General features: G+C 40.4%; 1 long non-coding RNA gene across 1 annotated transcript; it reads right to left on the bottom strand.

The window, feature by feature from the left end:
* Nucleotides 1-10,695: 10,695 nt before the first annotated feature.
* Nucleotides 10,696-11,691, bottom strand: LOC123954310. Its single transcript, XR_006821061.1, has 2 exons — nt 11,169-11,691; nt 10,696-11,127 (listed from the first exon to the last, which is right to left on the bottom strand). It is a non-coding gene; the product is annotated as an uncharacterized LOC123954310 (long non-coding RNA).
* Between the last annotated feature and the right edge of the window lie 2,931 nt (nt 11,692-14,622).

Raw genomic sequence — 14,622 nt, 5'->3', positions numbered from 1 at the left:
CTAAATAATTCTGTTGTAACTGTTCACAATTGGTTAACACTTAGCCATCATGAGAAATTAAGATGTGCTTTTGACTTCTTACTGCAAAGAAACTAAAAACATTTAAAACTGTTGGTAAGCATGTTTTGTGCTTAACTGATTGATCAATTTGCCATCTAAAGAATTCTGTTTTAACAGTTCACAATTGGTTTATATTTAGTCTTCACTAGAGACTGAAGTGTTTCTAAGAGTACAAAATTCTGCTAACTGTAAGGCTGATGGAAGTGAGGAAAGCAACCCTGTATGTAGGAAAGTAGGAGATATGTAAGAAAGATTTAAGAAATAAGAATACATTTTGTTAAAGGTAAGAGAAGGTAATTTTGTCCTAAATGAGTTGGTTGGTTGGAAGAAATGGCTTGGGACAAAACCTGAATGCAAAAGCAAGTTGTAAAAGGTTTGTGGAGGGAAATCTTCAAAAAAGAAATTTTAGGTATGGTCAGGACGGACTAAGATTAACTGTACACACAAAAAAGAGGGCCTAAGAGAGTGAATGGTTTTGTCTTAAAGTAAAAATGTCTGGTTGCACCAGAACATGAAAGGAGATAAACTTGAGGGTATGAAGTAATTCGTAGAAGGCTTGGGGGAAGTGACTTTTATTTGCCTTGGGTTATAGGTTTAAAAGAAAACAATGAAATATGTTGAAAATTTGATCATATTAGATCAGTTTTGGTGAATTTATTCAAAAGAGGGAAAAAAAGACTAATGAATCTTTCCCTGTAAAATGTTTCTGTTCAAATGAGACATAATATTTAAGGAAGACTAAAGCCCTGTGTCATGGCAAATCTATATTGGTGATCCACTCAAGTAAATGTTAACTGTTATGTGAACTAAAAAGGCACTGGTATAAAAAAATCTACTTTCTCTCTGTTCAAAAGGACAAGGTTTTCCGAGATTAATTGATCTGCTGTTAAGAAAAAAAAATGTAAATGATTTTCTCTTTGACTGCCCAGAAAAACCAGTTTCTATGTTTTGTTTTATCAGATGTTTAACATCCCTAATTATATTTAGGCATGTGTTTTAAAACTTTCTAAGGTTTTAGCAATTGTCGACAAGATTAAATTATAAATGAGACCTCTTTGACTCATAAGGCTTTTCCTTGGTATACTAAGTTACTCAGAAAGTACTGCTAACCCAATAATAAACCTTGGGTTACATTTGGGTAAATACTATAACTACTCTAGAGGTTCTATACATTTCCTAAAGTTTTAATGTTTTGGTAAGGTCATCACTTGATATTTAATTATTTAAAAGTTATATATCACAGAAGTAACCTGATTTTCTTGCCAATTAAATTGTAAATTCTTATCTCATCAACTCTTTAACCATATCTATTCTGAGTTTTTGTCATTTATAATTGTTCTAATTATCTTAGAGAATTTTAGAGAAAAATTATATATCAGTAACACACCTTTGTGGATATTAAATCCTAGCTTTTATTGTCTTTAAATGTTTGTTTACCTAAGCTAGACAACTTGAAGTAAACTTAAGAGAAGTTGCACAATAACTCATTTAAACGATCTTGCCTTTGCCAGTCAGTCAGCCCCAGATATAAGAAAATAACTTCAGAAGATTAAGGAATTTAAAGAAAGAGTTACCTCCCTTTTAACCAAGACCACCTTCTTGCTTAGCACCCTCCATTCCTCACCTTGCCCGGTCCTGCTTCCAGGGTAATGAACCATCTCAGTCTCCAAAGACAAAAGAGTTTCCCAGAAGGTAAATTTCGTTGCTCAAACAAAAATGGTTACTCACCCTATACTTCTGTTGTGTCCCCCCAAAAGAGATATTGAGGTTCCAAACCTTGGTGAATGTGAACTCAACTGGAAATAAGGTCTTTGTAGCTATCATTACAATGTAAATTAAGATGAAGTCATATTAGAATAGGGTGGGCCCTTAATCCAGTATGACTGCCATCCTTATAACAAGTAGAAAGAGACACAGAGGCAGACACACAGAGAGAGGGGAAAGTCACATGAACACACACACACAGAACACGGTGTGATGACAGACATAGAATTGAACAATGCATCTACAGGCCAAGGGACACCAAGGATTGCCAGAAACACCAGAAGGTAAGAAAAAGGCATGGAACAGATTTTCACCAGGAGCGCTAACCTTTGCACCCCTTGATTTTGGACCTCTGGGCTCTAGAACTGTGAGAATATAAATTTCTGTTGTTGTAAGCCACACAGATTGTTAAGGTTAAGGAAGACCTAGCGAACTAATATAGATTTCTTCACTCCTAAGAACACACCCTCCAAAATAAGTCATTTGAATAAGAATCACCTGGGAGAACCAGGATGGGAAACACGTGGAGCGGGAAACAGTAGTGGATACACTGTCTCGGGCACTTGAGAGGTAGGGAGGGAATGATAATTATAAGAGCAATGGAACTAGGGCATCTGGATGACTCAGTGGGTTAAGCCTCCGCTTTTGCTTTGGGTCATGATCTCAGGGTCCTGGGATCGAGCCCCACATTGGGATCTCTGTTTCCCCCCCCACCCCCACCCTCTGCCTGCTGCTCTGCTTACTTGTGATCTCTCTGTCAGATAAATAAAATCTTTTTTTTTTTTCAAGGAGCAATGGAACTAAGTGGCTGTTGCAAAGTATTATTGGTTCCTTGAAGAGATAACATGGAAAATTCAGAGATATTAATCAAGTGTGGGTGTCAGAGGCCACCCGGCACATGTCAAGAGCCCCAGCAGCCTGAGGAAGATGAAGATGAGGCACTGTCAAGTAGGGATCTTAACCTAGACAAGCCTCTTTGCATCAGTGTCAGGGCCCTGATGGCGAAGAAGGACCCTGAAACATGGAGTGGGGATATCTGGGTGGATGAGCGCTTTGAACCCCAGACTCCCCTGAACCCTCTAGGATTCTTCTGTGATGAACAAAAGTGGCCCCACCTTACACAAGAACTCTGCACACACCTCAAAAGAGGCAGGCACCTTATCAGACAGTGTTTGCTTCTGGATCACTACAACCTCCCCTGCAGGCCACCACACCCCAAACTAGGATCATATCTCAGCATAGACTAACTGAAATTCTGGGCCCACTGGGAGGGCATGGGTGGTGTCCAAGGGAACTGTGGGTTTGTCTGAGCAGAGCCAGGAAGAACCAGGAGAGGATGCCTTAGTGTGGACGCTAAGGGCAATGGATCAAGGAAATGGAATGCAAAGATGGATAAGGAAGAGCTGGTCAACATAGGGGTACTCTCCTGTGACACACAAGCTCTTGTAGGAACCCTCAAGAAATTATTCTAATATGCTTCGGGGGGGGGACATGGAAAAAGTCATGGTCTATAGCAAACAAAATAGAGACGCTAGAATAGCCATGGAAAGGAAGAGATCAGGAGACTCGAAAAAGGAACATATTGATTGGGATTATGATTAGAAGACAAGCTGCCAGTGAGCTCCCCCAGATCTTCAGGAGGGCCTGGAGGACACTAAGGAGTGCACTTGTGAGCAGCTGCTGCTACCCTCTGCAGGTGAGAAAAAAGATGCTATTATAGAACTGGCTTCCTAGTAGGAAAGGATGACAGGATTCCAGAGCAGCGGGTGCTGGGTGGTGGATTCACTGCTAGGAGAAAGGTGGAAATTATTATTCTATTGATTTCCAGAGAGAGTAATAGCCAAGGAGCCCTAGACTATAGGATCTATAAGGATGGCTTAAAGAATAGTATCTAGCAACTTAGGTAAGCTTCAAAAGACATTTAAGAAGAGTTCCACTTCTGGTAAGCATGGGGTCACTACGGGAGTGACAAATTTTGCAGTTTTCATTCAGGATAAACTGTCTGCACCAAAACAAAAAATCAACACTCTTCAGAGGAACATAACAGAAACTATAGTCTTTATGATAGATCACACACAATGTCCAGGATACAATCCAAAATTACTAGACATATGGAGAAACAAGAAATAATGACCCATGCATAAGAGGAAAGGCAATCAATGAAGATTAGCCCCAAGATGGTCCTAAATTTTGGAATTAGCAAATAGCATTTTTTAATGATTTTACTGAGACACAATTTTACTGAGGCACAAACTACTATAAACCACATATATTTAAAGTGTGTAGGTTGCTGAGTTTTGTTATATGTATACAGCCATGAAACCACGACCCCCAATAGTTTCTAGATTTTTTTAAAGATTTTATTTATTTATTTGACAGACAGAGACCACAGGTAGGCAGAGAGGCAGGCAGAAAGAGAGAGAGAGAGAGGAGGAAGCAGGCTCCCCACTGAGCAGAGAGCCCAATGCAGGACTGGATCCCAGGACCCTGGGATCATGACCTGAGCCAAAGGCAGAGGCTTTAACTCACTGAGCCACCCAGGCGCCCTCGAGTTTGTTTTTTTTTTTTAAGATATTATTTATTTGACAGACAGAGATCACAATTAGGCAGAGAAGTAAGCAGAGAGAGAGGAAGGGAAGCAGGGTCCCTGTTGAGCAGAGAGCCCAATGTGGGGCTCGATCCCAGGACCTCGGGATCATGACCTGAGCCAAAGACAGAGGCTTTAACCCACTGAGCCACCCAGGTGCCCCTCTACCTTTTATTTTATGGATTTTAAAGATACATATAGTATGTATCCTTTTAGTGGGGAAGGGAACCAGTATCTTTCACCGAGTGTAATGATTATGAGATTTGTCTATGTTGTGCTTATATCGTAGTTTTCTTGGGGCACCTGGGTGGCTCTGTTGGTTAAGCCTCCAGCTCTTGATCTCAGCTCAGGTCTTGTTCTTAGGGTCATGAGTTCAAGCCCCATGTTGGGTTCCATGATGGGTGTGGAGTCTACTTAAAACAAAAACAAGGGGCGCCTGGGTGGCTCAGTGGGTTAAAGCCTCTGCCTTCGGCTCAGGTCATGATCCCGGGGTCCTGGGATCGAGCCCCGCATCGGGCTCTCTGCTCAGCAGGGAGCCTGCTTCCTCCTCTCTCTCTGCCTGCCTCTCTGCCTGCTTGTGATCTCTGTCAAATAATGAATGAATGAATAAATAAATAAATAAATAAAATCTTTAAAAAAAAAAAACAAAAACAAAACAGCTCAGAAAAAAAAAAAGACTCAGAAAAGAATCTACTTTTCATTGTATTTAACTAAATTCATTTATCAGTTCATCTGTTGATGGACACTGAGTCATTTCTTGCTTGAGTCTATTACAAAAAAAGCTGCTATTAACATTCAAATACAAGTCTGCATCCTCACTTCTCTTGGATAAATTGAGAGTGGAATGGCTGGATCCAAACGGGTGTTTAACTTCATAAGAACCTGCCATGCTGTTTTTACAGTGGTTGTTCTTTTTTACATTTCCACCATAAGTATTATGTCATCTGCAATTAGAGGCAATGTTACCTTTCCCTTTTCTTAAAAAGATTTATTTATTTATTTATTTATTTTTTATTTATTTGACAGACAGTGATCACAAGTAGGCAGAGAAGCAGGCAGAGGGGGAGGGGGAAGCAGGCTCCCTGCTGAGCAGAGAGCCCTATGTGGGGCTCGATCCCAGGATCCTGAGATCATGACCTGAGCTGAAGGCAGAGGCTTTAACCCACTGAGCCACCCAGATGCCCTCTATTAACTGTAAGTTAATTCTAGTTATTAATGAAGTTGTTTATAATATCTCTTTATTATCTTTTTAATGTTTGCACAACCTGCAGTGGTATCCCCTTTTTTGTCCCTGATATGGGCAATTTGTTTTTATTTTTTCTGTTTGAGTATAGTTTATCAATTTTGTTGATCTTTTTAAAAGACAGGTATTGGCTTTTTTTAAAAAAGATTTTATTTATTTATTTGACAGAGAGAGAGAGAGACAGCGAGAGAGGGAATACAAGCAGGGAAAATGGGAGAGGAAGAAGCAGGCTTCCCACCCAGCAGGGAGCCCAACGCCGCAGGCTGGCTTGATTGCAGGACTCCAGGATCATGACCTTAGCTAAAGGCAGACGCTTAACAACTAAGCTACCCAGGCACCCCGACAGGTATTGGCTTTTAATTTTCTCTATTGTTTGCCTATTTTATGTATTATTAGCTACTGCTTTTTGTTATTTTCTTCTTTCTACTTTATTTTTTAATCTTTTTAAAAAAGATTTTATTTATTTATTTGACAGACAGAGATCACAAGTAGGCAGAGAGGCAGGCAGAGAGAGAGGGGGAAGCAGGTTCCCAGCTAAGCAGAGAGGCTCCATCCCAGGACCCTGAGATCATGACCTGAGCTGAAGGCAGAGGTCACTGAGCCACACAGGCACCCCTTTTTAATCTTCTTTTACTGGCACTTAACACAGAACTTTATGTCATTGGTTTTATATCTCCTTTTTTAAAGCTTTTCAACAGCTCCTTTTAAAGCTGTTTCCCCCCTAAAGCTAATTTCCCCTTAAACTTTACTTCACTTGCATATTGCAAATTTTGATATATTGTGCTTTATCACAAAATTTGAAATATCTCCTTATTTTTCTGTTTCTTTTTTGACATGAATTATTTAAATTATTTAAATTTAAATTTAAAAATTATTTAAATCTTTTTTGACACGAATTATATTGTTTAGTGTCCAAATATCTGGAGCTTTTCTACATATTTTTGGTTATATCTCTTTCCAACTTAATCCCATTGTTGGGCAGACTATATACTCTGTAAGATTTTGAACTTTTGGAATTTATTGAGACTTATTTTGTGGCCCAGTGTATGATCTATCTTCATGACTGTACCACATGTACTTGGAAAGAATGTGTTCTTCCATTGTTGGGTGGAATGTTCTGTCAATGTCAGTTAGGTCAAGGTGGTTAGTGGTGGTGTTCAGATCTTGAATTACCTTACTAATTTATTCTAGTTGTTCTATTAATTAATGTAAGAGAGGTGTTAGAACTCTAACTATGATTATCAATTTGTCTATTTATCCCATGAATTCCATTACTTCTGGCTTAATGTTTTGTGAAAATCAATTAGACACATAGACATTTAGGATAGTATATCTTCCTGATTATAAACCCTTTTATCATTAGGAAATCCCTTTTTATGTCTCATAATAGTCTTTGTTTTTTTAAGACTTTATTTATTTATATGACAGAGAGAGACATAGTGAGAGAGGGAACACAAGAAGGGGGAGTGGAAGAGGGAGAAGCAAGATTCCCACTGAGCAGGGAGCCTGATGTGGGGCTCCATCCCAGGACCCTGCTATCATAACATAAGCTGAAGGCAGACACTTAATGAATGAGCGACCCAGGCACCCCTCATTACAGTCTTTGTCTTGAAGTGTAATTTTTCTGATGTGAACATAGTTGCTCCAGCTTTCCTAAGTTTCTTGTTTCTATGGCATATCTTTTTTCCCAGGATTTTACTTTTAGTCCATCAGTGTCTACATTTGAAGAGCATTTCTTGTAGGCAGCATGTAGTTAAGTCCTGGCTGCTTTTAAAAACTTTGGTTTAAGTTGGCTCTGTGCCCAGCATGAAGCACAACTCAGGGCTCAGACTCACAATGCTGAGGGTCGCCTTGGTGGCTCAGTTGGTTGAGTGTCTGCCTTTGGCTCAGCTCATGATCCCAGAGTCCTGGGATTGAGCCTCGCATCACATTGGCGGGCTCCCTGCTCAATGGGGAGCCTGCTTCTTCCTCTCCCTTTGTCCCTCCCCCACTTGTGCTGTCTCTCACTCTCTCTCTCTGAAATAAATAAATAAATAAATAAATAAATAAATAAATAAATAAAATATTTAAAGAAAAACAAAATTAAACAAAAACCTCACAACACTGAGATCAAAAAATGAAACAAAAACCTCGCAACACTGAGATCAAGACCCAAGCTGAGATCAAGTGTTGGATGCTTAATTGACTGAGCCACCCAGGCACCCTTTAAAATTTATTTTTTATGATTATTTTTTATTTTAGAGAGAGTGGGAGAGGGAGTGTGTGATCATGCATGAGCAGGGGGGAGGGGGGAGGGAGAGTGAAATAATCTCAAGCAAACTCCCTGTTGAGCTTGGAGCCCAACGTGGGGCTCTATCTCACAAACCTGAGGTCATGACCTGAGTTGAAACCAAGAGTCGGGCACTCAACAACTGAGCCATCCAGGAGCCCCACCCTTTAAATTATTTTTCAAGGTTTTTTTTTTTTTTTTAAGTAATCTCTAAACACAACAGGGTCTCAAACTTACAACCCAGAGATCAAGGCTCACATTCTCTTCCACCTGAGCCAGCCATGCACCCCTAAGTTTTGATTTTTTTTTTAATTCAGTCTGAGTCTGACAATGTCTTCCTTTTAGTTGGAATGTTTGTTTTCCTTAAATTTAATGTAATTATTAATGTAGTTAAATCTAAGTCTGTTGTTTTGCTGTTTGTTTTCTGTTTGCCCCACCTATGTTTATTCCTGTATTCTTCCTTTCCCGTCTTCTCTTGACTAACTTTAACTTTTTTAGAAGTCCATTTTAATTTTTTATTAGCTTTTTAGCTATACCACTTTGCCCTTTTTACTGGTAGCTATAGGAATTACAATATATCATTTTAACTTTTTGCAGTCTAATTACAGTTAATATTTTACTACTTCATGTAAAATGTAAGAACATTGAGAAATTGTTTGGTTCTATTTGCTGCCACATCTTTAGTCTTTGTGAGATAGTGATTATATGTTATAAATACAAAGATGATAATTTATAATATTTGTTTTATAGTCATCTATTTTTTATACTTTTTAAAAAGATTTTATTTATTTATTTGACAGACAGAGATCACAAGTAAGCAGAGAGGCAGGCAGAGAGATGGAGGGAAGCAACTCTCTGCTGAGCAGAGAGCCCGATGTGGGTCTTGATCCCAGGACCCTGAGACCATGACCTAGGCCAAATGCAGAAGCTCAACCCACTGAGCCACCCAGGTGCCCCTATAGCCATCCATTTTAAAAAAGATTTTATTGGGGCGCCTGGGTGGCTCGGTGGGCAGGGTCCTGGGATCGAGCCCCACATCGGGCTCTCTGCTCCGCAGGGAGCCTGCTTCCTCCTCTCTCTCTGCCTGCCTCTCTGCCTGCTTGTGATCTCTCTCTCTCTGTCAAATGAATAAATAAAATCTTTTAAAAAAAAAAGATTTTATTTATTTATTTATTTGAGAGAGCATGTGCATGAGCTGGGGGAGGGGCAGAGGGAGAGGGAGAAGCAGACTGCACATTGAACGTCAAGCCCAATGTGGAGCTCGATCCCAGGACCCCAAGATCATGACCCAAGCCAAAGTCAGACCCTTAATTGACTGAGCCACCCAGGTGCCTTTAGTCATCCATTTTTTTAAATATAAGAATAAAAAAGATAGTCTTTTATAGTTACCCACATTTTTAGCATTTCTGATGTTCTCCTTTTCTTCATGGAGATCTGAGTATCCAGCTCGTATAATTTCCCTTCAGCCTAAAGAACTTCCTTTATATTTCTTGCAGTGCAGGTCTGCAAGTAACAAATCACCTCAGTTTTTGTTTATTTTAAAAATATCTTTACTTCACCCTCACTCTTGAAGAATATTTTCTGCTAGATATAGAATTCTGGATGTGTGAGACCCTTCTCTACACCCAGCACATTAAAGATGCTATTCCATTTTTGTCTTTAAATCATTTTTTAAAGATTTTATTTATTTATTTGAGAGAGACAGTGAGTGAGAGAGAGCAAGAGCAAGCAGGGGGCAGAGGGAGAGGAAGAAGCAGACTCCTTGCTGAGCAAAGAGCCCGATGTGGGGCTCAATCCCAGAGCCCTGAGATCACAACCTGAGTTGAAGGGAAACACTTAAACAACTGAGCCACCCAGGTGCCCCTCAATAATTTTTCTTAAGATTTATTTATTTATTTACTTGAGAGAGAGAGAGAGAGAGAGCGCGCACACACACATGTGCAGGTGAGGTGGGGAGCAGAGGGACAGAATCTTCAAGCAGACTTCCTGCTCAATACCTCGAACCATAAGATCATGATCTGAGCTGAAACCAAGAATCAGCCCGAACCAACTGAGCCACCCAGGCACCCCTGTCTTTCAATCATTTCTGATGAAAACTCAGCTAACAGTTGTATCCTTTTCCTGTGTAAAACATGTGATGTTTCTCTGGTTATTTTTAGTATTTATTCTTTATTTTCAGCTTTCAGTTTGACTAGGATGTGTCTACCCATTGTTTTCTGTTTTTACATTGTTTGGGTGGTGCCAATCTTAATGAATCTGTCAATGCATGTCTTTCATTAAATTTTTAAAAAAACTTTGGGGCACCTGGGTGGTTCAGTCGGTTAAGCATCTGCCCTTGGCTCAGGTCATGATTCCAGGGTCCTGAGATCAAGCCCTGCATCAGGGTCCCTGCTCAGGGGAGTCTGCTTCTCCGTCTTCCTATGCCTACTTGTGCTCTGTCTGTCAAATAAACAACAAAAAAAAAACCTTTAAAAAAAATTTTTAAGGGGTGCCTGGGTGGTTCAGTGGGATAAAGCCTCTGCCTTTGGCTCAGGTCATGGTCCCAGGGTCCTGGGATCGAGCCCCGAATCGGGCTCTCTGCTCAGCAGGGAGCCTGCTTCCTTTCCTCTCTCTCTGCCTGCCTCTCCGCCTACCTGTGATCTCTGTCAAAATAAATAAAATCTTTAAAAATTAATTAATTAATTAAAAAAATTTTAAGACTAGCTTTTCCGCGCTACCCAGGGAAGGGTCCATATGGCGTTGTTTTGCATTCCCATCTTAACTTAACGTGAAACTTTCACAATGTCCGGAGCCCTTGATGTCCTGCAAATGAAGGAGGAGGATGTCCTCAAATTCCTTGCAGCAGGAACCCATTTAGGTGACACCAACCTTGACTTCCAGATGGAACAGTACATCTACAAAAGGAAAAGTGATGGTATCTACATCATAAATCTGAAGAGAACCTGGGAGAAGCTTCTGCTGGCAGCTCGTGCCATTGTTGCCATTGAAAGCCCAGATGATGTTAGTGTCATATCGTCCAGGAATACTGGCCAGCGAGCTGTGCTGAAATTTGCTGCTGCAACTGGAGCCACTCCCATTGCCGGCCGCTTCACTCCTGGAACATTCACTAACCAGATCCAGGCAGCCTTCCGAGAGCCAGGACTGCTGGTGGTTACTGATCCCAGGGCTGACCACCAGCTTCTTACAGAGGCATCTTATGTTAACCTGCCTACCATTGCCTTCTTACAGAGGCATTTTATGTTAACCTGCCTACCATTGCTCTGTGTAACATAGACTCTCCTCTGCACTATGTGGACATTGCCATCCCTTGCAACAACAAGGGAGCTCACTTAGTGGGTCTGAGGTGGTGGATGCTGGCCAGAGAAGTTCTGCGCATGCGTGGCACCATTTCCCGTGAACACCCGTTGGAGGTCATGCCTGATCTCTACTTCTACAGGGATCCTGAAGAGATTGAAAAGGAAGAGCAGGCTGCTGCTGAAAAGGCTGTGACCAAGGAAGAATTCCAGGGTGAATGGACGGCTCCAGCTCCTGAGTTCACGGCTACTCAGCCTGAAGTTGCAGACTGGTCTGAAGGCGTGCAGGTGCCCTCTGTGCCTATTCAGCAGTTCCCTACTGAAGACTGGAGTGCCCAGCCAGCCACTGAAGACTGGTCTGCAGCTCCCACTGCTCAGGCCACTGAATGGGTAGGAACAACCACTGAGTGGTCTTAAGCTGCTCTTCCACAAAGGCAAACAAAATGGAAATAAGGTTGATGGAAAATAAACAGTTTGTAAAAGTACAAAAAAAAATTTTAAGACTAAATCATTATTTCTTCAAATATTTTTCTCTTCCCTGTGGTAGGAAGAATAATTATCCTTTTGGTAGGAAGAATAATGATCCTCTCAAAGAAATCTACATCCTTAATCCCCAGAACCTATAAATATGGTTTTTTTACATGGCAGCTGTGACTAGGTTTAGAACCTTGAGATAAGGAGATTCTCCTGGAGTATTCCAGGGAATCCAGTGTAATTCCAAGAGTCCTTAAAAGTGAAAGAGGGGACAGAAGAAGTAAGAGTGACGCAATTGTGAGAAGGAAGAGACCTAGTATTGCTGTCTTGGAAGATGAGGAATGAGATGTGAGCCAAAGCAACCTGTAAAAGCTGGAAAAGGCAAAGGAATGGATTTTCTTTCAGAAAGAAATGGAGCCCAGCTGACACCTTGCTTTTAGCCCCATGGTGGCCTATGTCAGACTTCTAACGTACAAAACTGGAAATCAATATATTTGTATTATTTTAAACCACCAAGATTGTGACAGCTTGTTATAACTGTGATAGGAAACTAATACATGCCTCTATTCTCCCTCTAATTTTTCTGGGATTCCAGTAACACATATGCTAGGTCTTACAAACTACTGCAGGGTCTCTCAGATTCCTGAGATTTTGTTCATTTATTTAATCAACCATTTTTCTCTCTATTGTCCAGGTTGGATAATTTATATTGGTCTATCTTGATTTCATTGACTTTTCTGTCACCTCCCTTCTACCATTAAGCCCATCTCATAAATTTTTTATTTTTAATACTGTATTTTTCAATTCTAGAATTTCCACTTTGTTCTTTTTTAAAGTTTCTTTTTCTCTGCTGAGACTTCCCATCTTATCATTTATTACGAGCATATTTTCTTTTATATCCTTGAACATAGTTCTAATAGTTGCTTCAAAATCTTTGCTGCGTCTCTGAAAAACCTTCTCCTATCATCACACTTAATGCTTAAACACTGTGTGTTTCCTTCTAAGACTGAGAACAAGGTAAAGAAGTTTGACCTCACCATTTTTATTCAACATTGTACTGGAGGGCTAGATAATTCTATAAGGAATGAAAGTTATAAATCGTAAAATAAGTAAAATTAGACAGATGGTATTTTAGATGGTATAATCATTTATATAGAGAACCTCTATGTATCTACAAAAGCAAATTATAGAGGTCTATAAGTTAATGCATGGAATCAGCAAGGTTGGATTATGTCTCTTTCCAATATATGTTGAAGTCCTAATACCCAGTACTTCAAAATGTGACTTTATTTTGGAAATAAGGTCATTGCATTTGTAATTAGTTAGGATGAGGTCTTACTGGAGTAGGATGGACCTAATCCAGCATGACTGGTGTCTTCATAAGAATACATCCATGGGGCGCCTGGTGGCTCAGTGGTTAAAGCCTCTGCCTTCGGCTCAGGTCATGATCCCAGGGTCCTGGGATCAAGCCCCACATCGGGCTCTCTGCTCCGCAGGGAGCCTGTTTCCTCCTCTCTCTCTCTGCCTGCCTCTCTGCCTACTTATGATCTCTGTCTGTCGGTGGCTCAGTTTGTTAAGCAACTGCCTTCGGCGCAGGCCATGATCCCAGAATCCTGGGGATGAGTCCGCATGGGGCTCCCAGCTCCACGTGGAGTCTGCTTCTCCCTTTGACCTTCTCCCTTCTCATGCTTTCTCTCATTCTCTCTCTCTCTCTCAGATTGATAAATAAAATCTTTTTTTTTTTTAAGAATACATCCATGTGAAAACAGACACACGGGAAGAATGCAATGTGACAACAAAAGCAAAGATTGGAGCTATGCAGCTGCAAGCCAGGGATGTCAATTACTGCCAGCAAAGCTCCAGAAGCTATGAAGAGGTAAGGAAAGAATTCTCTTCAGGCATCAGAGAAAGCCTAGCCTTTTTTTTTTTAAAGATTTTATTTATTTATTGACAGATAGAGATCACAGTAGGGAGAGAGGCAGGCAGAGAGAGAGAGAAGAGGAAGCAGGTTCCCTGCAGAGCAGAGAGCCCGATGCGGGACTCGATCCCAGGACACTGGGATCATGACCTGAGTGAAAGGCAGAGGCTTTAACCCACTGAGCCACCCAGGCACCCCAAAAGCCTAGCCTTTTTTCACCCTTTTTTCAGACTTCTAGCTCCCAGAAATGTGAGACAAATTTCTGTTGTTTTACATAACCCAGTTTGTGGTATTTTGTTACAGCAGCTCTAGCAAACTAATACAGTCATGATATGTGATTAATACACAAACATTAACTATATTTCCATATAGTAGTAACAAATAATTGAAAACTTAAAAACAATTCCATTTACAATAGCATCAAGAAACATAAAATATTTAGAAATTAATCTAACAACTAACATCTAAGACATCTACATTGCAACCTACAAATATTGCTGCACGAACTCAAAGGAGATCTAAATAAATGGAGTGCAAGACACCAAGTTCACAGATTTGGAGGGTCAATTTCTTTAAGATAGCAGTTCTCCCAAAATTGATCTATGGTTTCAATCCAATTCTAAACACAATCCTGGTCCACTTTTCCTGAAGAAATGAACAAGGCAACTCTAATATTTTATAGTAATACAAAGGACCTGAAATAGCAGGTCCAAAACAATCTTGAAAAGGAATAACAAGTTTAGAGAACCTATGGAGAAGTTTCTCAGAACTTTCCGTGAAGCTACAGCAATCCACTGTGCTACTGGTCTAAGGGTCAGTAAGTAGATCAGTGGGATAGAACACAGAGCCGAGAAAGAGAGCCACCAGCCATTTACTCCTCAACAAGGTGCCAGTGAAACATAACAGGGAAGGGACAGTTATCTCAATAAATGGTGCTCTAACAACAAAATATCTCTACAGAAAAAAAAAAAAATTAGCTTCAACTCCTGCCTCAGACCATACACAGAAATTAAT

Source organism: Meles meles, chromosome 12, assembly GCF_922984935.1.
Source record: "Meles meles chromosome 12, mMelMel3.1 paternal haplotype, whole genome shotgun sequence".
NCBI classification, from domain to species: domain Eukaryota; kingdom Metazoa; phylum Chordata; class Mammalia; order Carnivora; family Mustelidae; genus Meles; species Meles meles.
The sequence above is the reverse complement of the archived record's forward strand: the minus strand, read 5'-3'. Positions and strand labels throughout refer to the sequence as shown.